The 21715-nt window shown below is 41.0% G+C and overlaps 1 long non-coding RNA gene across 2 annotated transcripts in view; it reads left to right on the top strand.

Moving 5' to 3' along the window:
• The window catches only part of LOC109284821 (uncharacterized), a 105102-nt gene that overhangs the window by 9176 nt on the left and 74211 nt on the right, over nt 1-21715 (top strand). The window contains exon 3 of one of the 2 annotated variants that reach the window (XR_009459845.1): nt 5666-5801. This is a non-coding gene — a long non-coding RNA (uncharacterized LOC109284821). Of the gene's footprint in view, nt 1-5665; nt 5806-21715 lie in introns of both variants that reach the window. The other variant, XR_009459844.1, reaches the window with a different exon arrangement.

Genomic DNA, 21715 nt, shown 5'->3' with positions numbered 1-21715 from the left:
ACTACTCAGGTTTGGACAAACCACTCAAACTCATTTGATGCAACTGTGAGGGCAATGGAGTGCGTGGCTGTTGCTTATGATAAATATTATTAGCTTGGTTTTTCAAACAGACGTACCTTTGAATGGTTTCCAGAAAAATAGCTCACGAAAAACATTTTTTCTTTCTCCTCTGAGAGACTTCAGAGTTAGATACTAAAGTCAGGAAGTAGGCCATTACTGTGATATGATTAATAACATCTTATAAACCCAGGTTTATTCATTATTCTAAAAAATTACAAGGCTAAGAGGAGCTCTGTACTTAAATATATCTCCAAGATGAAACAAATGTACCAAAATTTGATCATTCTGATTATGTAGATAATACAGCCAAGAACTAAAGAGTAAGACCACTAGATGGCAATAACAGTCAGGGAAGCTCCCTTTAACACTTAGTTCTTTTGTGTGTTTTGCAAAACGCTCAACAGTTCTAAATTATATATATATATGGATCTGGCTGTGCATTTAAAATAATAGATTTTAAATTAAAACCATTGTAGGCTTTTTGATTTTTGTTTTTGTTTTGTTTTGTTTTGTTTTAGTTGAATAGTTTAAACTAGATTTGAGGATACCTTCTTACTGGAAAATGCATCATCTAACAGTGACTACTTACCGGTTTAAAGTGATTTTATTTGAAAATGTTTACATAGAATAAATAAAAGTACACTGTTGCCTGAATGTTCCTTCATTAACTCAAATGTTTGCTGCTGCTGCCATGGGTCTTGTGATCCTGAGGCTACAATTACAGGGCATAGAAAGGAGCCATGGACTCTGGATGGATTTTGATCTGCATCATAACTCTATGACAGAAATGTGGCAGTGAAGCTCTAAGCAGCCAACCATGAACACTGCAGGTAGAATAGTTATGGTGATTTTGTTTGTGTCTCCATTTTCTATGAGGAATGCATGTACTGTACCTTCAATTGATTTTTATGTTTACTTCAGTTTGGATTTATTGAAGTTGGCAAGGCACAGCTTTTCTTCCCTGCGCATTCCTTTACAATGATTTGCTTGCAATGCTGTGTTTTCTATATAAAGACAAAAATCCTGCTTCCTTAATTCACCAATAAAATTCACTTGGAGTGGAACATGGCAAGAAAAAAAGAACAAAAGTCAAGTTTATGTGAGAGACCACAATGCATGTTTTTTTTTTCCTTTATAAGCTGTTGTAGCTCAGTCCCTCAAAAAGAGTTGCTTGATTGCAGATAGCAGGATCCTTTAGAGATTACTGCAGAGTTCTTTAAGATTTAAAGGTACATTGCATACCGATGTAAAAAGACATAGCAAGTTCATGGCTAATACACCTCAGCTGCTGGTGTAAACAGTCAGCTTGATTATATTTATGTTATGCCAGTCATCCTACTGACAGCTGGTGCTTGCCTTCCTGCAAGAAAGCATAGGGACATGAAATTTTAGTGAAGGACACGTGGTTTCTACATCAGACACCTACTCTGCTTCTGCAGACATCTGCTGTCCACATGGTGTAGATAAGACAATGTTTCAGGTTTAAGCCACAAGACATGTTATGAACAGAAAAATACCTGATATATCTGATTATATAGAATGAAGGGGTATGCTGATCTTGTGAGGAACTGAATCTGTGGGTCATGCTAGTAATCAGATACCTACATTCATAGGCAGATCTAGGCTTTTGAAAAGTGGGTACAGATGGTGTGGTGCATCATCATATATAATGCAACACATATTTTTCTCCAGGTAAAAAAAACAAACTAAAAGCTTTACCAATATGCTAGGAGCCTAGGGCTAACTTTTTAAATTTGAGATTGAATATAAAATATAACTTTGAATGTGCATTCATTTGCTTTATTATGCATTATGTATTAAAAAACACAACAAACTAGCCAAAACATACTCAAAAGATTTAGTTCTGTAGAGTTAAATGTATATCTCGTTCAGATTCATACAACAAAAGCAAGCCTTCTTGACCATCTTGACAGTGTATCCAGTGCTTCACTGGATTATTTCCACATCTGAGTTAATGTTTCCACACATGGGTTAATGGTTTTATCTAAGGTGTGTCTGTATATATGCGGGGAGGCTGCTTTGATGCGTTGTAATTATAGTGCATCACAGCAGAGTTGATTAATAGAGTCTGCTGCAGCATGCTAATTAACATGCTCCAGCCAGCTTCTGTGTCTCATGTATCAGTGTCCCTGAGTTTCAAGATGGTGGCAGGGGTGCTTTAACTAAAGCTTGTTCTATGAGTTTTAGTTAAAAGCACCCCTGCCACTGTTTTGAAGTGTGAGGGTCCTGATGCACGCGATGCTGTGTGTGCTTTAGTTAGAGCAGCTGTTAGAGCCACTCTAAATAAAGAACCAGCCCGTCACTTCCAGAGCACATGGAAAAATGCCTCAAAACAGCCTGCAGGGCTGGGTAATAGGAGCTGCTACATTACCAGGAGAAGCTAGAAGACAGCAGAATTGCAGAAGAAATAATTTCTAGAAATTATTTCTAAGAAAAGAAATTTCACTAAGAAATAATTAGTGCAACATTAAGACCATTAAAAAAAGACGAAGAAAGGGTCATTAACACGTGTGGAATGAAGAGTTTAGAAAGAATCAGGTAGATTTTAGTGAGTCGTAAAGTTAAATGACTCCTCCACTGCTGCCTGAACAGAAATGCTGCTGCCACTGTAGGCAGTTGGTTTTAAACTTTGGGTGGAGCAGGAATCAAAGGGGGTCAGCAACTATACCACTGCACCCTTCCCAGAGACCTGCCTACATTAACTAAGGGCTTGTCTACACTGTGCTACCAGTGTGCCCTGGGAGGGTGCACAGCATGGGTTATCCAACAGTTCCTGCACACATTTTCGAAACCTGGTTATTTGCTTGTGAAGATCCCCAAGGGTGACTCTTTCTGGCCACTCTCAAGCACGCCATGAATAGGGTTCTTGTGCGTGGTTGGAGAGAGATGCCACAGAAAATCGTTATTGGCCATTGCTAGGTTTGGAGAGTATGATATGGGAATGTGTAGGTGGGATGTGATCTGTTTTGTCAAGGCTGGGATACACCGTTATAGTAAGGACATGACTGAATGGACTACTTCAGAACATAACCAATATAAATGACAAGTAGGAAGAGAATTTTGTTTGTTTTATGTACATTACAATTAAGCAACTTTTGTAGAACCTCTATCACACAGACTTCCATGCTGCTACTCTTTCTGTTTAATGTATATGTGATATCACTATGGGAAGTAGTGACATTAATTTGATGATAACTTTCAACTCCATATGTTCTGTTCATTGAAAGCAGATTCTATACTCTTGTTATTCTCTTGGGGTTAATTCCTGGTCTGGCACTTCTGTTGAATTCAGTGGAAATGTGCCTACTTATTTCAGACTTGAATTTGGTTTTTAGTGTATAACCAAGATAAGGGTATAGAAGAGAAAGAGCTCTATGTGACTCAACATACACAGAATTTGGTTTATCCCTGTTGGTCCTGAGACCTGTCTTAGCATATGGCTGATTTTGTTTCTATAATGTTACAGACTGTAGCTAGATTAGCTATTTTGAGTAGAAGATTAGATATTGTGTTCTTTCACTTGCTTTTCATTTAAGCATAGTTTCAGAGATTCATTTTTTCTATCATTACTTTTTAATTATTATTATGTTTTATTTCATTCCGTGTGTGTGGATTATGTTTTAAGAATTTTATATAACACATCTTGTAGAAACAAAACCCAAAACGCAGTAACAACACAAGTAGAGATCATGCGTGTTTTTTGATCGTATCTGTTATGGTGCATACAAAGATACGTGTAGTCATGGACAAGAAGTCACTATAAGTGTTATATTTACATTATCAAAAAAGCATTGGAATGGGCTATGGTGGGCTCATCTCAGAGGTTTTTATCCTTCTTGTGCTGTAAGCTCACTTAAGATGCAATGTTTTTCAGCCTTGGCTAGTTTTTAAATGTATCTCTGCCCTTGAAATCTCAAGTAGCAGCAAATAAGCAGTAATACCTTCCATTGCCTACATCACTTATAATACAGAGTAATATGATTATCCATGCCTATCATGTCCAGACCAGGCCCTAATTTAAGAGAATTTCCAGCTATTTCAGAGAACTCCAATCTTTTGTATGAGACAAGCTTCTATATGAGCATATCATGCCTGTCTTCTAGTTTCTACACTGGTTTCCTGTTCTCATCCAGGTGCAATTCAAGCTGTTGATGATTATCATTAAATCCTTGTATGTCTGGGCTGTTATTTGAGGTAAAACCTCTTACCCCCTATTCAGTCATGGTACTTTAAATTGGTTTCTGCATTAAAACCCTGCAGGGTAGATTGCAGGGTTTTCACATATGAAAGATTCCCAACTCAGGAATGTTGCTCCCCCCATCCCTACCCTGAGCAATCCACCGGCATGCAGGTCTAATGGACTTCAGACATTTTCCTCTGGATTAGTTTTTCTTGTCTTTTTTTCTTCTGTTTTGGATCATCCCTTCCACATTTACTGGAAATGAGAACAAAATAAATGGTTCATGTTGTCATGGTACCTTCCATCTAAGGATCTCAAAAGGCTTCTTCTTTTGCTATTATCTCCTGTAGGTAGTTTGCATAATGGGTCTTTTTCTGCCAGTCTTATAAGTAATTATTTAATTCATTGGCTGGCAACCTTTGACCTGCAGCCCTTTCCATCACCATTGTCCACTTGAATTGGCAGCAAGGGTAAGCACAGGCAGTTTGGGCATACTAGGGGATGGAAATCTGCAGCATGAAGCAATGTTACCAGTTGCAAGCAGCAGCCCATGGCAGCAAAAGATTTCAGACCCATGATCTAGTTTGTTATAGCCACAGTTACTAAAGTAGTAGTATTAAAAATTTATATTGAAGACATATTAGTATACAATTTATAAAGGCTTAATACATGATCAGACATGTATCAATGTAAATGGTGAATTTATTGTTGATGAATATGTTGTTTATGATTATGGCACTTATTTGTAGACTTATAGCCATTTATAACCTATCCTGCTCATATCCACAACATACTTAAAACATCTATTATTCATTAACTCTTTGTTAAAATATCTGTAATTGCAACCTTACTATACAATTTGAAGAAAATTGCATACGACTAGAATACCTGAACACTGAAAAGAGAAATTAATTCACTGGGGAAAATGTCTTCCATGAAGCTTGTACAAAAATCAAAACTTAAAAAAACCCTGATGTTTTATGAAATATATGTGGGAAATTGTGAAATGTCAAGACCTCATCTTTCCTATCCTCCAAATATTCTTAATCCATGGGCAGTTTGTTTGTTTGTTTTTTCTGATCAAAGCCAAATGGTGCAACAATCTCTGGCTAGTCTTATGAGGGTCCATTTAAGAAGCTTGCATTTTTCTTCCCATTTCTGGAGGATCAGTAACTGGTTAGTCCTTTCTCCCCAGTTTTTCTTTTGGGGATTATCCTTTTCTCTACCATAATTAATCTTTCTCATAGTAGAGAACTGAGTTAGTGAACATGGTTCAGGTCTTGGTCCTAAAAAGTTTTAATTGCAATCTGGACATGATTTTTCCTGGTCTAGTCTGACTGAAAAGTAGTTATCAGTATTATACTAGTCCCACTAGTTTTATTGTGTGTTATTATCCATATCCAGGAGAGGTACGTAAGGAGACACTCCAAGCAACCAGAGGAGCAGGGAACAAGGAGAGCAAACAGGGCAGTTTGCACGCAGTTCATTGGAAGCAAGAGGAGGAAGGGAAAGAGGAACAAGGCACCAGATCCTGCTCTGGGTAGGTAAGTGAATCAGGGTTGCTTGTGTGTTTGGCTTGTTGAGGGTTGTTTGGTGGGTTGCTAATGTACACAGTTTTATTTTAAGCAGCTAAAACTCAGCAGCTAGACCAACACTTAAACCCCTTGTTTAACTAGAGTCCAGAGTAAAGGGGAGTTTGCTAGAGATTTTGCTTGGAAATTCTGTCTCACATACCTTCACTGTAAACTGGCTGAGAAGAAAGAGGTTTGCAGGGAAACAGGGAACTCATCAGGATCAAGGAACTACAAAAAAAGTCAGCTACAAAGGAGCTTGTTAGGGAAGGAAAGAGAATAAGGAGGGTAGATGCAGCAGATTAGAAGACCCAGAGATATGGCTGGAGGACATTGTAATTCCAGAGACACTGACACTTCCTACCCTTCCTCTGCTTGTACCTGTGAGGAGCCTGTCCAGGAAGGACCTTCAAGGTTTCCACTCAGGTCCTGGTTTGGTGCTATGGAGGCTGCAGCTTGATTGTCAAGCTCAATGGGTAGTGATCAATGGCTTGATGTCTAGTTGGTAGCCAGTATCAAGTGGATGGCCCCAGGGGTGAGTCCTGGGGCCAGTTTTGTTCAAGATCTTCATTAACGATTTGGAAGATGGGATGGAGTGTGCCCTCAGCAAGTTCGTTGATGACACCAAGCTGGAGGGAGTAGCAGAGCAGATATGCTGGAGGGTAGAGCTAGGATTCAGCATGACCTAGGCAAATTGGGGGATTGGGCCAAAAGAAATCTCATGAGGTTCAACTAGGAAAAGTACAAAATCCTGCACTTAGAAGGAAAGCATCCCATGCACTGATACAGGCTGGGGACCAACTGGCTAAGCAGCAGCTCTGCAGAGAAGGACCTGGGGGTTACAGTGGACAATCAGATGGATATGAGTCAAGATTGTGCCTTTGTTGCCAAGGAGACTGGGGCTGCATTAGTAGGAACATTGCCAGCAGATAGAGGAAAATAATTATTCCCCTCTATTCTACACTTATAAGGCTACCATTTGGAGTACTGTATCCAGTTTTCCCCCTCCCCCGCATTCCCACTACAGAAAGGATCTGGACAAGTTGGAGAAAGCCCAGTGGAAGGCAATGAAAATGGTTAGGGGGCTGGCACACGTGACTTTTGAGGAGAGGCTGGGGGAACTGGACTTACTTAGTTTAGAGAAGAGAAGTCTGAGGAGGGATTTAATAGCAGCCTTCAACTACCTGAAGGGGGGTTACAATGAGAATAGAACTAGACTGTTCTCAGTGGTAACAGATGACAGGACAAGGAGAAATGGGGGTTATACTTTGTAGCAACTGTATAGCTATGCTTTTAATGAAAGAGCGGGGGCAAGGAAGGACAGGGGAGAAGAGAAGGGTGTATCTGAGGACTGTGCTGGTATGTGGATTCACCAGCCTGTTGTGACACAGGAGTGTGAGTGAAGAGAAAACCTGGAAAGCCAAATGCAATCCTGGGACTGCTGTAGAAGGCACCAGGATTTCTTCGTTCTATCACTGCAGAAGCCCTTCTGCATCAAAGCCCAATTTCTCAGACTTTCATAGTTTCATAGTTGGTAGGGTCAGAAGGGACCTAAGTAGATCATGAAGTCTGACCCCCTGCCATGGGCAGGAAAGGATGCTGGGGTCAAACGGCCCTGTCTAGGTGATTATCCAGCCTCCTTTTGAATACCCCCAGGGTAGGAGCGAGCAGCACTTCCCTTGGAAGTTGGTTCCAGATCCTGACTGTGAAGTAGTGCCTTCTGATATCTTGCCTGAATCTACTCTCAGTCAACTTATGGCCGTTATTCCTTGTTACCCCCGGTAGCGCTCGGGGGAACAGGGACTCTCCCATTGCCTGCTGGTCCCCCTTGGCCAGTTTATAGACAGTCACCAGATCCTCTTTCAATCTTAACTTGTGGAGGCTGAACAGATTCAGGTCCCATAGCCTCTGCTCATAGGGCCTGCCTTGCTGCCCCCTGATCATGCGAGTGGCCCTCCTCTGGACCCTCTCGATGCTGGCCACATCCCTCCTGAAGTGCGATGCCCAGAACTGGACGCAGTACTCCAACTGTGGCTTGACCAGTGTTGCATAGAGGGGGAGGATCACCTCATTGGACCCGCTCGTGATGCAGCTGTGGATGCATGACAAGGTGCGGTTGGCCTTTCTGACCACGTCCCCACACTTTCGGCCCATGTTCATTTTGGAATCAATGACTCCAAGATCCTTTTCTGCCTCTGTGCTGACGAGAAGGGAGTTCTCCAGCCTGTAGGTATGCTGCTAGTTCTTTCTCCCCAGGTGTAGCACCTTGCACTTGTCCATATTGAAACCCATCCTGTTCTCTTTGCCTTACATGTGTTCATAACTATTATTTTCAGAGATGGCATTTCGCCCAACAAAGGAGACTGAAGAGAAACAGTACTGTTGTTTTGACTCAAGTGAAAGGATGATTGAGGTGCCTCTGTAATCTGAAGAACTCTGCTGAGAAAGAGCTGTGTCTAAATAGCACACTTGTTGTTGGTTTACCCTGAAACAGCATTCAATGACTCAGTTAAGCAGGACTTAATGAAAAAGGAATTCATCCTGTCTTGCCAGCCACATCACCCTCCCTCATTGTTATGCTCATAAAAAGTAAGAAAAATAGTAGGGCTAACTACAGATCTTTAGGAGATTGGGGATTCCAAAGTCTCTTGCTCTTGGTAAGGAGACAGCTGCTTCTAGTAAAGATTCAGTTGCTCCCCCTCTACTCAAAGTGGAAATTAACTGTGTTTGAAAGCAACAACTAGTGCTTTCTTTTTCTTCGTTAATATTGATTTATAGTAGCACTGGACTAATGAACCTAAAGACATTGGGACAGGTCCTAATCCATCTATTAGGCACTTAAGTGTGATTCTATTGCATCCTGCTTGAATTCCCAGTAAACAGGTAATGCAGTAAGTAATAGGAGTCCTTCTTCTCCTTGCTGCTTATTGTGAGTTAGTGTTCAGGCTAAGTTGCTGGAATATTCTGATTTTTGTCATGTTAACAATTTTCAGGGACTTGAGCAGGATGGACTTATATCCATTTAGACCTTTTTAGCATCAAGGATCCTGTCCATAACTTTTCTGAACTTTGTCCTACTGATCTAAATCTAAATTCAGAAAAGATATGGAGGGAGCCTTGCAGCAATGTCTCATAATACCTCAACATAGTTGAATATCACTGATCTAGCTGGTACCGCTTCTGGGCAGTGTGGGGAAGGATCTCACCCTGCTGTGCCCTGCTCTTTTTACTGTCTGCCTTCTCCCCACTCCTGGTTTATACCTCAGAGAGCAACAGCAGCCCCCCACACTGAGGCTGCTCCTGTGGCGTCACACACATAAGCAACTGCCCCTATGGCCCCTCCCAACAGTCCAATAAGAGTGGAAAGAGCAGATGGGACAAGCCAGGCTGCAAAATGTGGCTCTGTCCATGAATTCACACCTGTAAACTCACTGCAGATTGCATTGCTGAGAATGTGGGGCAGCCAGCATAGGGGCTGCCTGGGGGAGAGGAAGGGCAGGGAAAGGCAGTAGCAAGCAGGGGAAACCCCACTAGAGACTCAGCCATAGGCACTTTTGGGGTAGCTGGGGCAAGTGCAGGGTGTGATGGAGGAGAGCCTTTATTTATCTCCTTACATAAGGGCCAGGGGCATGGCATCTCAGTGTGCTGGACAATCCCAATTGAGAATCACTGAATTAGGCACTTGATAAATGAAATAGGATTAGGTGCACTGTCAGTGTTCTTAAAAAGGAGCCGGTTTATAGTTGCAGATATGTTCTCCTGCTCCTTTAAACTATAGAGAAACCATTGTATCCTTCAACTATTCTTAGTTTGCATTCTCTTGGGGTATGGCTTTTCTCTGAACAGTAAGCAATTACTGTACTGTTTTTAGGCTGTGACTGAAATTATACACATATTTATATATGTGCTTTTGCCTCAAATATTGGTAATCACATGACATCTCATTCCCATGGATTCCATCAAGATTGTTTTTATTCTCATGAATGCACAATTTAGGCTTTTCTTAATTAAGGTGTATAATGATGGAAAAAATTGGATCTCCATTACGTTCAATGGGATGAGGCAGAAAGTTGAGTGTATTCAAACAGTTGAAGAGGGAACGTTGTTATACATCAACTGCTGTTAGCACAAAAAGCTCTTATTTCACAAACTCACCACACAATCATATTTTGTTATTTTTTGATAATATAGGAACAGTAGTGTTATTCTATTCAGTACTTTTATTAGCTCAAACCCCACATATACACTTTGCTGCAAATATGTAGTGCAGGGAACATTTTTTCATAGTTAGCATTCCTCTTGCAGCATCTCAAACTGGTTTGAGATGCTGCAAGAGACACATGCACGCTTGTCTGTATGCATCCCAGGGCAGGATTTTTTTCTGATCTGTGCTACCCAGCTTGTGTTACACTAAGGTGCAGCCACTCTAAGCTAGACCTTAGCATATGTTGTTGTTCATCCTTTGAATTCAAAGATGACCATGATATCACTGTGGGGGAGGCAGACCAGATTGGTTGGTTTGGTTTCTGTGAGCACATGAGTGGCTGACCAGGCCAATTTGTGCTTTGAACCGTCTGTGGCATGCTGAGCAAGACATGCCGCTTTGGGTTGCTTGATCAACAGCAGACGAGCTGCTGTTGCGAGATGTATGCTGTTTGCAGTTCTGCTCTGCCTCAGCAGTTCTCTTCTGCACATAGACTGTAGTTCCAGCATGGATGAGACTTCACCAGGTGGAACGATCCTGAGTGAGATTTACTCAAGACTTCAGGTCAATGTTGAAACAATTCAAGGACGGACTAGGAGTCCTTGAAACATTTCTTCTGGACTCTGTGAGAGCGCTTTCCCTCCTTTAGCTCACCATAGAAGATCTTCTTTGGCAGTCGCTCATCTGACATCCTGGTGATGTGGGTCAATCTGGAATGCCTGGAATGCCTGCCTGTGAGAGAACCTCAGTGTCTGGACCTTGTCTTGCCATCTTATCCTCATCAGTTTCCTCAGACAGCCCATGTGAATGTGATTCAGCTCTACAGCACGGCATCTGTACACCATCCAGGCTTGACTTCTAGATCTTAGTGTATACACCTTTCCCACCCTTCCTCCCCCACTGGTTCAAACTGGGCTCACTGCCCTCCCTCCCACTGTCCCCAGCTCCCCAGATCTCCACTCACTGCCCCCCTGCCCTTGTCATCCACTTACTTGTGGTTTCCTGCACTGCTTGTCCCAGGGGACCAGGCAGGAAAGGGTTAGAAGAACAGCAGCCCAGCAGAAGTGGCTGCAGGGCAGGCAGGTTAACCCTTCCCTGCCTGTTCCCCTGGGACAGACAGTGCAGGTAGTCACAAGTAAGTAATGCCTGGAGGTGGAGGGGGGCACTTAGGAACCCTGAGGGATAAGAGGAGACCCCTGGTGGTATTAGTCCTCCAGGTCCCTGCTAGCCTGAAGTGTGACTGTTCCAAACTCAAGCTAGAACTAGCACCGATCAACATTTGTGCAGCTCAGTGTGAAGTGTAATAAGGCCCTAACATAGGCATTTCAAGTCATTCTCTCCTTCCTCCATTCTTGTATCATTTAAAATCAAAGTGATTGGCTGTGAAAATCTGTTCTCCGCTACACAATGAAAATCCCTAGTAATGCTACTGATATCAGGGGTGGGTAGAAGAGAGCACGATTTACCTTTGCACATTCAACCAAATGTGGTTCAAAATAAAGAAAACAAATGTAGTAGAACCCCAAAGTGCCTGAAGATCATGAGGAACAACAGAAACCCCAGGATAATCAGCAGTTTGTATCATCAGGGAAGCCAGCCAACAGTCTTTGAAGTCTGGGCTCAGAGACTAAGGATCTTGAGCCCAGACTTCAAAGACTACTAGCTGACTCCCTGGATTACTGTCAGTCAGCTGGGATCCCCAAGGACAACTGGGTCAGCAGAAGATGGCAGCAGCTGTGCTCCAGGACATTAGCACTTAAGCACAAAAGTCTTTATGCACTGGTCAAACTTCAGCACACAAAGATTTAAAACTGACTTTCAAGATTTTCACATTTGATTTTGACCATCAGCAGCTGTGGGAAAGTCTAGAAAATTATGACAAGTGGGGGTTTTTTTCTTCTAACCTAACATATTAGTAACTGAGAATTTACCTCTGCACAGACTCTTCACCGAATGCAGCTGCAACAAATGATCCTCTAACTGGGGAAACTACAAATATGTCAAAACCATAGATAAATACCCATGAGTTACTATAGCAGCCACATCAACACTGCCAGACAGATTTGTTAAGCTCCAGAACCACTTCCAATAGAAACTTAAAGGGAGTAGTCAATACAGAACGAGATTTTTCAGTAGCTAGAGATTAAATAAATTTGACTTCAGCCTTGAAACCTCTTACTCGGAGCACTCCCATTTACACAGGAGGAAGCTCCTGTCTTAAAATGACATGTGTTAAGTGCCCCTAGCTGCACAACTAAATGCCATCATTCTGTTTTACAAAATATTTATAAAAAAACATTCCCAGGCAGGGTCAGAAAGTGTCTGGATACCCAAGGAATCTTCTTATGCCTTCTGTGATTTCTGTGCACTGACCAGAAACAGATGTGGGGAGGCAAAGTGCAGACTGAAAGTGTGGGGATATGCTTGAACTGCCTGGTTGATCCATGAGGGGTGTGTCTACACATGCCTATTAATGTGCAGCAATAAGCTACAGAACTTATTGTTGCCAGGCACGCATTGACATGTGTGCCTGGGATCACAGCATGCTGGCAGGTTGCTCCAGGGGTCAGCCTGGGGCTGCTCTCCCTGGCTGTTGACGGGCTGCCTGGGGTGTGAGGGTGCTTCGGCACTGGTCTAGGAATCAGGCAACCCCCGCATTGAGGCATCCTCATGCCCCAACCAGACCCTCCAGCATCTACATGTGCACTACTGTGGAGTTTTTTACTCAGCAGCAGGATAGTACTTGTTATTGCAAATCCTTCTGCAGTGTAAATTAGCTTACTCCAGCCTAGTAGGCGAGCATGCTAGATGCTGAAACATTTATTGTACAGCTAATTAGTTAACTGCATAGTAAATGTCTCATGTAGACACACCGGAGGTGGTGCAATTTGTACCCTTTTCTTGCACAGGAGAGCCTTGATTTGTGTTGAGAAGGCAGTGTCTTCAATAACTCCACCAAGGGCAGTGTGGCTTCACTTTTCCTTCTAAGCTGAAGGTAGCCTTTACTCTTGATTACTATTTACTCAGCCAGTAATATAATAATTGGGGGTATGTTTTTTCAAGCCTGTTTTTAAGAGATCTATGACATGCAAGTGAACTGAGTATGATGCCAGGAATAAAAAACTCTTTACTTCCATTCAGGTTGTGGAGAAGGCTCTCTGTGGTGGGAAACCCTTCTGTGTCTCTGTTTTCGCATCTGTAAACTGTGCATAAATGGTTTTATTTTCCTTTTAAAGATAGAGGTTGAGGCACAGAGTGGTTACTGACTTGCCAAAATTGTCACAGGAAGTCTGGGACAGATCCAGGAACTGAAACATCTTCAGAAGCTCAGCTATAAGGCAAAACTTCATCTCAAAATGTTTCATAAGCAGTAATTAATTATAACAGTCTCTTAGGAGGTTGTTGAGTATTGATAAGCTATTTGATTTATTTGGAAGCAGACTTTAGGTGAATGTGTCAAGTCATCATAGTTAGTCTGAAGAAGAGAACCCCAAAGTTTCCTAGCTATACATTTTGGCTACTGTCATTTGTGGTTCTTTATAGTGGAGAAGATTGACAAGAAAAGTGCAGCAATAAGATGAAGATTGTATTATTGCACTCCAATTGCAGAAAGCCCCTCCAAACCATTCTTGCCTACAGAGAACAGTCAGCAGCCAGCTGATGGGAAAATGAAATGTCAGTTTTTATTAAATGAGTTTGGTAAGACACTTGTTCAGCTTTGGTTTCCTAAACAGCATGTTTTTATTAACCTCTGTTAACTCTGATTTTTTTTAACTCTGAATTTAAAAAAAGGAAAATAAGAAAAGAGGGACCTCAGCTGATATGATTATAGGAAAATAGAAAGCCTGAGATCCCACCTGGCTGGGGTCATCTATCCCTAGCTCTCTTTCCTCCCCAGGGCAGGAGGTCGGACTGGATGAGCTACCGAGGTCCCTTCTAACCCAAACATTGGTGATGCATAGGGAGTGCGCACGGGTGCATGTGCACCCCCTGAGCTTGATGGTGCATCCCCTGCAAAAAGGCCCTGCCGATGGTGCCTTTGAGAGGTCACTGCTCACCCCCCGCCCCCCACCGCTAACACCAGCAGCAGCATCTGCGGGCAGTCCCCAGTCACCGCTGGCCGCCACTGCCGGCGGTGTCTGTGGGTGGTCACTGACTGCCGGTCAGTGCTCGCCACCCCCTGCCCCCACTGACAGTGCCTCAGCTGCCTGCAGGAGCTCACCACTTGCCGACACCACGCTCCCAATGCTGACAGCAATGCTGCTGCCTGTTGGACCTTGCTGTGCCCCCCTCCTTTGGGGGGACGTGGCATTCATGGACCAAATAATCTATGAATCTATGAGATTTCATGATTAAATGAACAAAGAGGTATTTAGGCTCAAGAGAGTACTCACCCCACAAGAAATTTGGATGTGATTACTTCTTGCAGCAGATAGGAAATACCTGGGTTAATTTGTGAACCATTTCAGCATCTTCCTATTGTAGTCTCTCCATATCATCTTTAGAAACAATGCATTATTTGCCGCAATATTTTGTTTCTGATCATCAAAATGGTTTTTAGTATATTTTGGGTTCAAGGGAGAAGAATGTAAATTGTATTTACCCCCATTTGATATGTAGGGAACCCTCAGGAGGATGGCTAAAGGGATTTACCAAAAATCTCACACAGTTGGAAATAGGCCTCTCTTTGAATGATATCAAGAGACTGTCTTACCTAGGGCTGTGGTGGATTTTTTAATGCTTGGAATCTTGAAATCAAGAGTGGATATCACAAGAGTAGATATCAATTATTTGGGGCCTGGAAAGGTGGAAAAAACCAGGGTTATTTAGCCTGAGGAAGAGAAGGCTGAAGGGGCCATTTGATGACAGTCTTTAAATGTTGAAGGGTGATTATAGAGAGGAGGAAAATGGGCTTTTCTCTGTGGCTGTAGGAAACAGTACTTAGAGCAATGGACTCAAGTTCCAGCAGGGGAAATTTAAGTTTGAGATTAGAAGGAACTTTTTGACTATGAGGGTGGTGAAGTATTGGAGTGGGCTATCTAGAGAAGTTGTGGAGTCTCCATTCTTGGAAATGTTCAAGAACAGATTAGACAGAAGCTTGGCTGGGATAGTTTAGCTGGGGATGATCCTGCCTTGATTAGGGGGCTGGAGTAGATGACCTTGTGCAGTTCCTTCCAGCCCTAATTTTTTATGATCCTATGATATATGCTGTAATTCAAACAGAAGTAATGAGGAATTAAAGGGTGGAAGGAGTAAAGGAATTATAGGGTGAGGAGTTATGGTTGCTGCTGTGAGGAGGTCATACTAGATGGCCATTATGGACCCTTTTAGTTTTATGAATTTATGAATTCTCTGGTTCCCACATCTGTGAGGTAACTACTAGCTGCCCTTCCCACTATCAGGCAAATTAAGGGAAAATAATCAAGATCTGGGATAAAATAAGCTCTGCAGGACAGAAATGGACAGCCTCTGAAGGAGTTTTTCTGGTTGTCTCTGTTTATCCTGAATATGCCAAAATTCAATGCAGTCAAATTTAGGAGGGATTTGAAAGAAAAGTTATAAGCATTTGCAGAAACACTTGAAAACTAGCAAAAAACTACAAAATATTCCCAAAAGCAACTTTTTCAGCAAACATGACAGTGAACGTGTAGTTTGTAGAGACTAGTAGAAATGTAACTTTATGAAGGAAGATTCTTGGCCCACATAACCTATAGTCTCTTCTGAATACAGTGTGGTTAAATAATAATCCAGGCTAGAGTTCTGAATGTGAGGGGGGCAATGAAATGGATACATAAGTATTTGGAAATAGGTAACTGATAGAGGAGACTGAAGGAAATACATGTTTAATATATATATATACTTAAGAGACCAGAGTTTCAGTTGGTGTAAATCAGCATAGCTTCTTTGTAACAATTTAACTGTTTTTCCCAGCTCAGATTTATAGATTTATACTAGTAAATATCTGGACAAAAAGTTATAAACAAAACCCAATTTGAAATAAAAGACCCGGATCTCAGAGACATACTCCCGTATTGTCTCAATAGGAGCTTATTTAACAGTTGTGTGAGACATAGTGGGGAGGGGAAGCAGGGGAAATCAGGCCAAATAAACACATCTATTGGTTTGATTTAATTTGGCATTTAATACTGGTTTTCCTCTTGTGTTCATAAAAAACAGAAATGTGTATGAAAAAAATTGAGGAAAATGAATAATCCAAAACACTGAAACAACAGGCAAATGACTCATTAATTACACATCAAGGAGAAGCCATTTAATCAAAAAAATGAGATGACCACAACATTCCACCAACAGTACATCATGCAAATCAGTGGCTGAAAGGGTATACAGAGCCTCAGGGCATACTTTAATAATTTTTTAAAGAAAAAAACAACAGAAATTAATTTTACCTACTTAGCTTCTTTGAAAAGAAAGTTTTAGTAGCAGGTCATTAAGACAACAATGCCATTCTAGCTAGGAATCCTAGAGATGTGTAGAAATACTGTAGGAAATGCCTTAGTCAAACAAACAAAATAAATTCACTGGAAGCACAGTAAATATTCTCATGAATTCAGTCTCAGATTCTAAATGACATGGGGCAATTTCTTCTCTCATTTCAAAGGAGGTGCTTTTGGTCTGTTATATCCATTGTATCCTTTGTTCAGTGAAATGGATCAAATTAAGCTTGCTGATAGAATAGGGCTGTATTTTTAATTCAGCCTCTGAGATTAAGATTTTGTGAGAAAAGATGGCACAGAAATCAGCACAGAAAAGACCACGTGAAAAACTGTAATGGCAGTTTTAAAGACCACCTGAAAAAGACCCTTATAGAAATTAGAGATGGGGCTAACTCATACAAATGCCTGTCGTATGTCAAAGATAATTCAGACCTCATTATGTTCTGAAGCGGAAACTAACTAATAATTTCTGTATATTTGTTTGCCTTAGTTCTTGTATAGCCCTTTAGGTCCAGATGATTTTTCCAACTTCTGATAATGTAAGGTTTAGACTTTACACCATCTATCTTTGAAAAACATTTGTGCCATATGGAAGCCAAAAAAAGAGATCAAAGGAATACAAAGACTGCAGCTTGTATGAGAATTACTTCATCCTGGTATCCCTAAAAAAAAACGAGTTGGAGAGAGAGAGAATTTTTGGTAATCAGGTCAATATTAGCTTAGGGCTTCATAAAGAAATACCTAATACATTTTTATTTTCTTAGTGAAAAGCATTGAAAATTTCAGCCAAACTTTGTGCTCTAAATCTAATTATCCAATTCCAGGTTGGAAGCTAAGGGAGACACTTAGACACATTTTCATCTGGGTGTTAATTGGTGCAGCTCCAGGAAACCAATTGAGCCATAATAATTTACACCAACTGGGGATCTGACCCATATGGTTTGGAATGAGAATTTGTAGGAATTTGCAGGTGTTACTTTAGTTTAAATAAATGCAAATAAAAAAAGACAACTCCTAGTCAGTTGGATCCAAACACTGAAGAAATGAAAACATAATGAGAGAAAACTCTATAAGCTAATGAATGCACCTGTGCTGGACTGAGGGTAAGTCTACATGGTGCAATTCTCTAAACAATATTAGCTGAGTTACTGGAAGCAGTATAGTTGTGACATAGAGTAAATTAGCTTGGGCGTAGCACTATGCTGATATGGCTATAGGGATTTCCCGTAGCTAGTATGCCTTGCATGGAAGACATGTCATTTAGTTAGCAAATAGTCACTAGAAAGAGATATGGTATCAGCAGAAATCAGCAATAATTGGTAGAATAAAGAGAAAAAGATTGAATGTCCCGGAGTGATATAAGGGAGGAATGTTTGAAAGAGAAGAGGACAACAAATCAGTGAAACCGAGAGGGTGCTAATGGTATAGGAGTAAACAACTTGACTTATTTTACTTGGTTTTAAAGTAGCTAATCATTTCTTATCTCTTTCTATGTCTGTGACATCTTTTCACAACTTCTGTTATATTTTTATGTACTGGCTTCTTTGACACACATTGTAATCATTTTTGATGGAGTAGTTTTGCCAAATATTTTCTGCTTTCCCTGAAAGCCCTGCCACTTTAATCTGGTGAGAACCTAGAGCATGGTATGCACTGAGAATAATATGGAATGGGGGAAGGAAGATATCATGTGCATGTAACCTACACCTCCTTGAGGGTTATTACATCTGTGAAAGGAAGGATCCTAGCTACATTAATAGCTAGAGTTCCTATAGGGAAGGACAGTATGGCCACTCTGGGGTAACGGGGATATTCTGTAGAGCCCTTTCTCAAGGCAATGCCTCACTGGCACAGGGCATGTCTACATGTGATGCTACGTCTCTGTGGCAATGCACTACAGAGACATAGCATCCATAGGCAAAAACTGTAACACTGCCGCTACATCGCTGTAGCAATGCACTCCCTCGGTATAGCTCATTGCTACAGCATCATAGTGGCTAAACATAACCATGCGCCGCTAGCATATTGCAGTACAGGCTATTACTACACTGCCATTTAGTACTTCCAAAAGGTGCCATAGGAGCATATGTAGACTCGCCCACAGTTTACTATTTCAAATGTATTGTAGTGACCTGACTGTAGTGACAGAGTTCGCTAGCTGTTCAGGGAACATCTACAAGCACTGGTGATAGTAACTCAGTTTATCAAAGATAATCATGGGTGTTGTGTTCATCACTGTTCTTCCCTTGATGAATAAAAAATAAAACTCCTAGAAAAACTCTACTTCTCTTGAAGTGCTCTAATGTTTGTATGTCTGGAATTTTCCATTCTTGCTTTTTGCCCTGCCTGACTTTGAAAGTTAATAAAAAGGTTAGAGTAGCAGCTGCACTGTCTTACAGAAGGTAAATCCGTGGACACACAGAGCTACAGATTTAATATTGTTTTATTAGCAGCATTATCAGAGATAACAGCTTGGGCAGCCTCACAACTGTGGTATGAAGCTTCAGTAAACCACCAGTTTGTGCTGAGTTTTTTAGGCTACAACATTGTAGTGGCCTTAAAGGGCCACACAAGTATTACAGAAGCCACAATACAAAATTTTGTGTGCTGATCTAAACATGAATCTTTACAAGTGAAAAAACCAGGAGAGAAGTAAATGAAGGACTGTAATACTCGTATGAATTCTGAATAAGGGTTGAATAGACAAAAAGAATACTCCATCATAGAAAATTTAAGATTGCAGCACTTGTTGATTCTGCACAAGAGGAAAAAAAAGTCCCCAGACATTTTAGATTCTTAAAAAGGGGAAAAAAAAGAAAAGAAAGAAACCACCCCAAAATAACCAATAGCCTGATAGCTAAATAACTTGTGGGATTTAGGAGGCCTAGGTTTCAGAGCATATATTTGAACCTAGGGTTTCTACATTCGGGTAAGATACCCAAGCATAGATACCAAAGGCTATTCTCTATTTTGAAATGGATATCTCCCCCAGTATCTCTCTATTGCCAGAACTTCCATCCTGAACCTGAGAAACTTTTCAATTCATTTCCACAATCTTTTGTTTTCTAGAAACTTGACATTATCTGATAAAAGAAAATATTTCCAAACAAGTCTGGTCTCCAGGATATACCTGTTGTAGTTGTGCTGAAAGCAACAGCAGTGCTGTGAAGTAAGGTACAGATAATCATGAGTAAGGATATCTCACTCTGGCATGTAATTTATTTAGACATTATAATTTAAAAGCAAATAGAACTCAGATCTCCTTCAGGTACTCAGAGAAATCTGTACTCAAGGTAGGTCATATTATAATACTCTGGGTTTGCAGAGATGGTGCTAGAGTGGTTCAGGCATGTTCTTAGTTTTACAATTCAAGTGTTACCCTAGAGTTATACCAAAGGCCATCCCCAATTAGTCCGTGTGCAGTTGGGTGCTTGTTTATGTGGCTGGACATGTTAGCCACATTGGTCCTTTGTGCGCCCCCGGATGCATGGAAGAACTGGGCCTGTTTTGTTCAAACGGCCACAGACTCATGTGAAGTTACATACATGTTACACTGAGACCATACTAAGAACACTTAAAATATGAGCATGTTAAATCTTGTTAATTTGTGCTAAGTGCCCTCCGAGCATCTCAAAGTTGCATCATTTCAGGTGAAGGTTAACTCTGGGCTGTGCTACCTAGTTTGTGTTAGGGTAACTTCAGTCTGTTCCAAAGAGACAAAATAAACATTTACAGTCCAGCATCTCAGGATACACTGCTCCTAGCCTTCTTTGCCCCCCAAAACCAGGGATACAGCCCAAGTGTCCTGGGGCTCCTATACACATGCACAGAGGCTGTTCTGATGCACTGTAATTAGAGTGTGTTGGAGCAGACTGAATTAAATGAGTCTGCTGGAGTGTGGCAATTACTGACTCTTGTGTCACATGTCCCTGGGCTGAAAAATGATGGCTTCATTTGATGAGCTTTAGTTCAAAGTGCCTCACCACCATTTTTCAGCATGATACATTTTTTCACTGATACACATGATGTTCCAGGTGCTTTAATTAGTGGGGCTCTTGGAGCTGTGCTAATTAAAGCGCCCTCCCCTCCCTGGCCTCCCAGAGCACGTCTATAAACATCTCTGGCTTCTAGCCATGCCTTGCTCACCAGACCCCCTAATGGAAAGTCAGAACTGTGCAGTCAAGAAATGGTATTGACCCTCAATATGTGACTGCTCATAGGATGTTCTATCTTTAGCACTGTGGAATATTCCACAGTTGGTATGATCTAAGTGTAACACATAACTTCACCCTCAGGACAGACCTTTGTTCTTTTTGATCATTTTATCAGAACGAAAAGAAGAAAAAATATCCCCAACTTTTGCTCATGAATCTGTTTGGGGAATGATATCTTTTACTTTAGGTAAATTCATAATAAGATTTGAACAATGACAAAGAACCTAACAGCAAGTGTCAATAATCTGAAGTATTATTAAGATACTATGAAAAATCTTCCTATACTGTACTATGTTATGAGAGCACTTTACTTCTAATCCCCATGGGCTGTGTTCATAAAATACAGGAAATACTGTAGAATAATGTACTAAGGGGTACATTATTATGAATTTTACCCTTTAAGTGACTGAACAGCACTTTAAGTGTTTTCTTGCTTGCAAAATTTTATAGGAGATGCGTAGTATAATGTCTAATTTTACATATTTTCAGCAATTCATGTATGACTTTTGCCACAATAAGAAAACAAGTATTTAGGAAGTTCCAGTTTTCTGTGTGTCTACATAATTTCAGTACATATAATGAATACCAACATTGGGCCTATAATGCAAGTTATCTGATAAAATTCACCTTACTGGGCCAATACAGTAGAAGGGAGTTTTCCCATTAACTTAATCTGGAAAATGATTGGAGCAATAAGCTCAATGATATATTCACATTAGGTGTGATTTCAGAGCCCCCTAATGTCAATTGGTGTCTTTTCTCTGACTTCAGTGGACTTTGGATTAGCTCTTTATAAACCATCATACTGTAGATATGTAGACATTATAATATAAATGCAAATATTGTGTGTACCTACCTGTTGTTTGTCTGGTGTTGCTCTATTTCTGATTTCTCTCTCAGTTCTGCTTTCTCTACCTGAGCACTTGTCCCATACTATCTTCTCTATCATTTTTGCTTGGGAATTATCTTGCTGCTTTCTCTACCAGCTCCCATCATTGGCATTGCCCTTG

Source organism: Alligator mississippiensis, chromosome 2 (assembly GCF_030867095.1).
Source record: "Alligator mississippiensis isolate rAllMis1 chromosome 2, rAllMis1, whole genome shotgun sequence".
Lineage (NCBI taxonomy): Eukaryota > Metazoa > Chordata > Crocodylia > Alligatoridae > Alligator > Alligator mississippiensis.
Note: the sequence above shows the minus strand (reverse complement) of the source record. Positions and strands in the feature narration are given on the sequence as shown.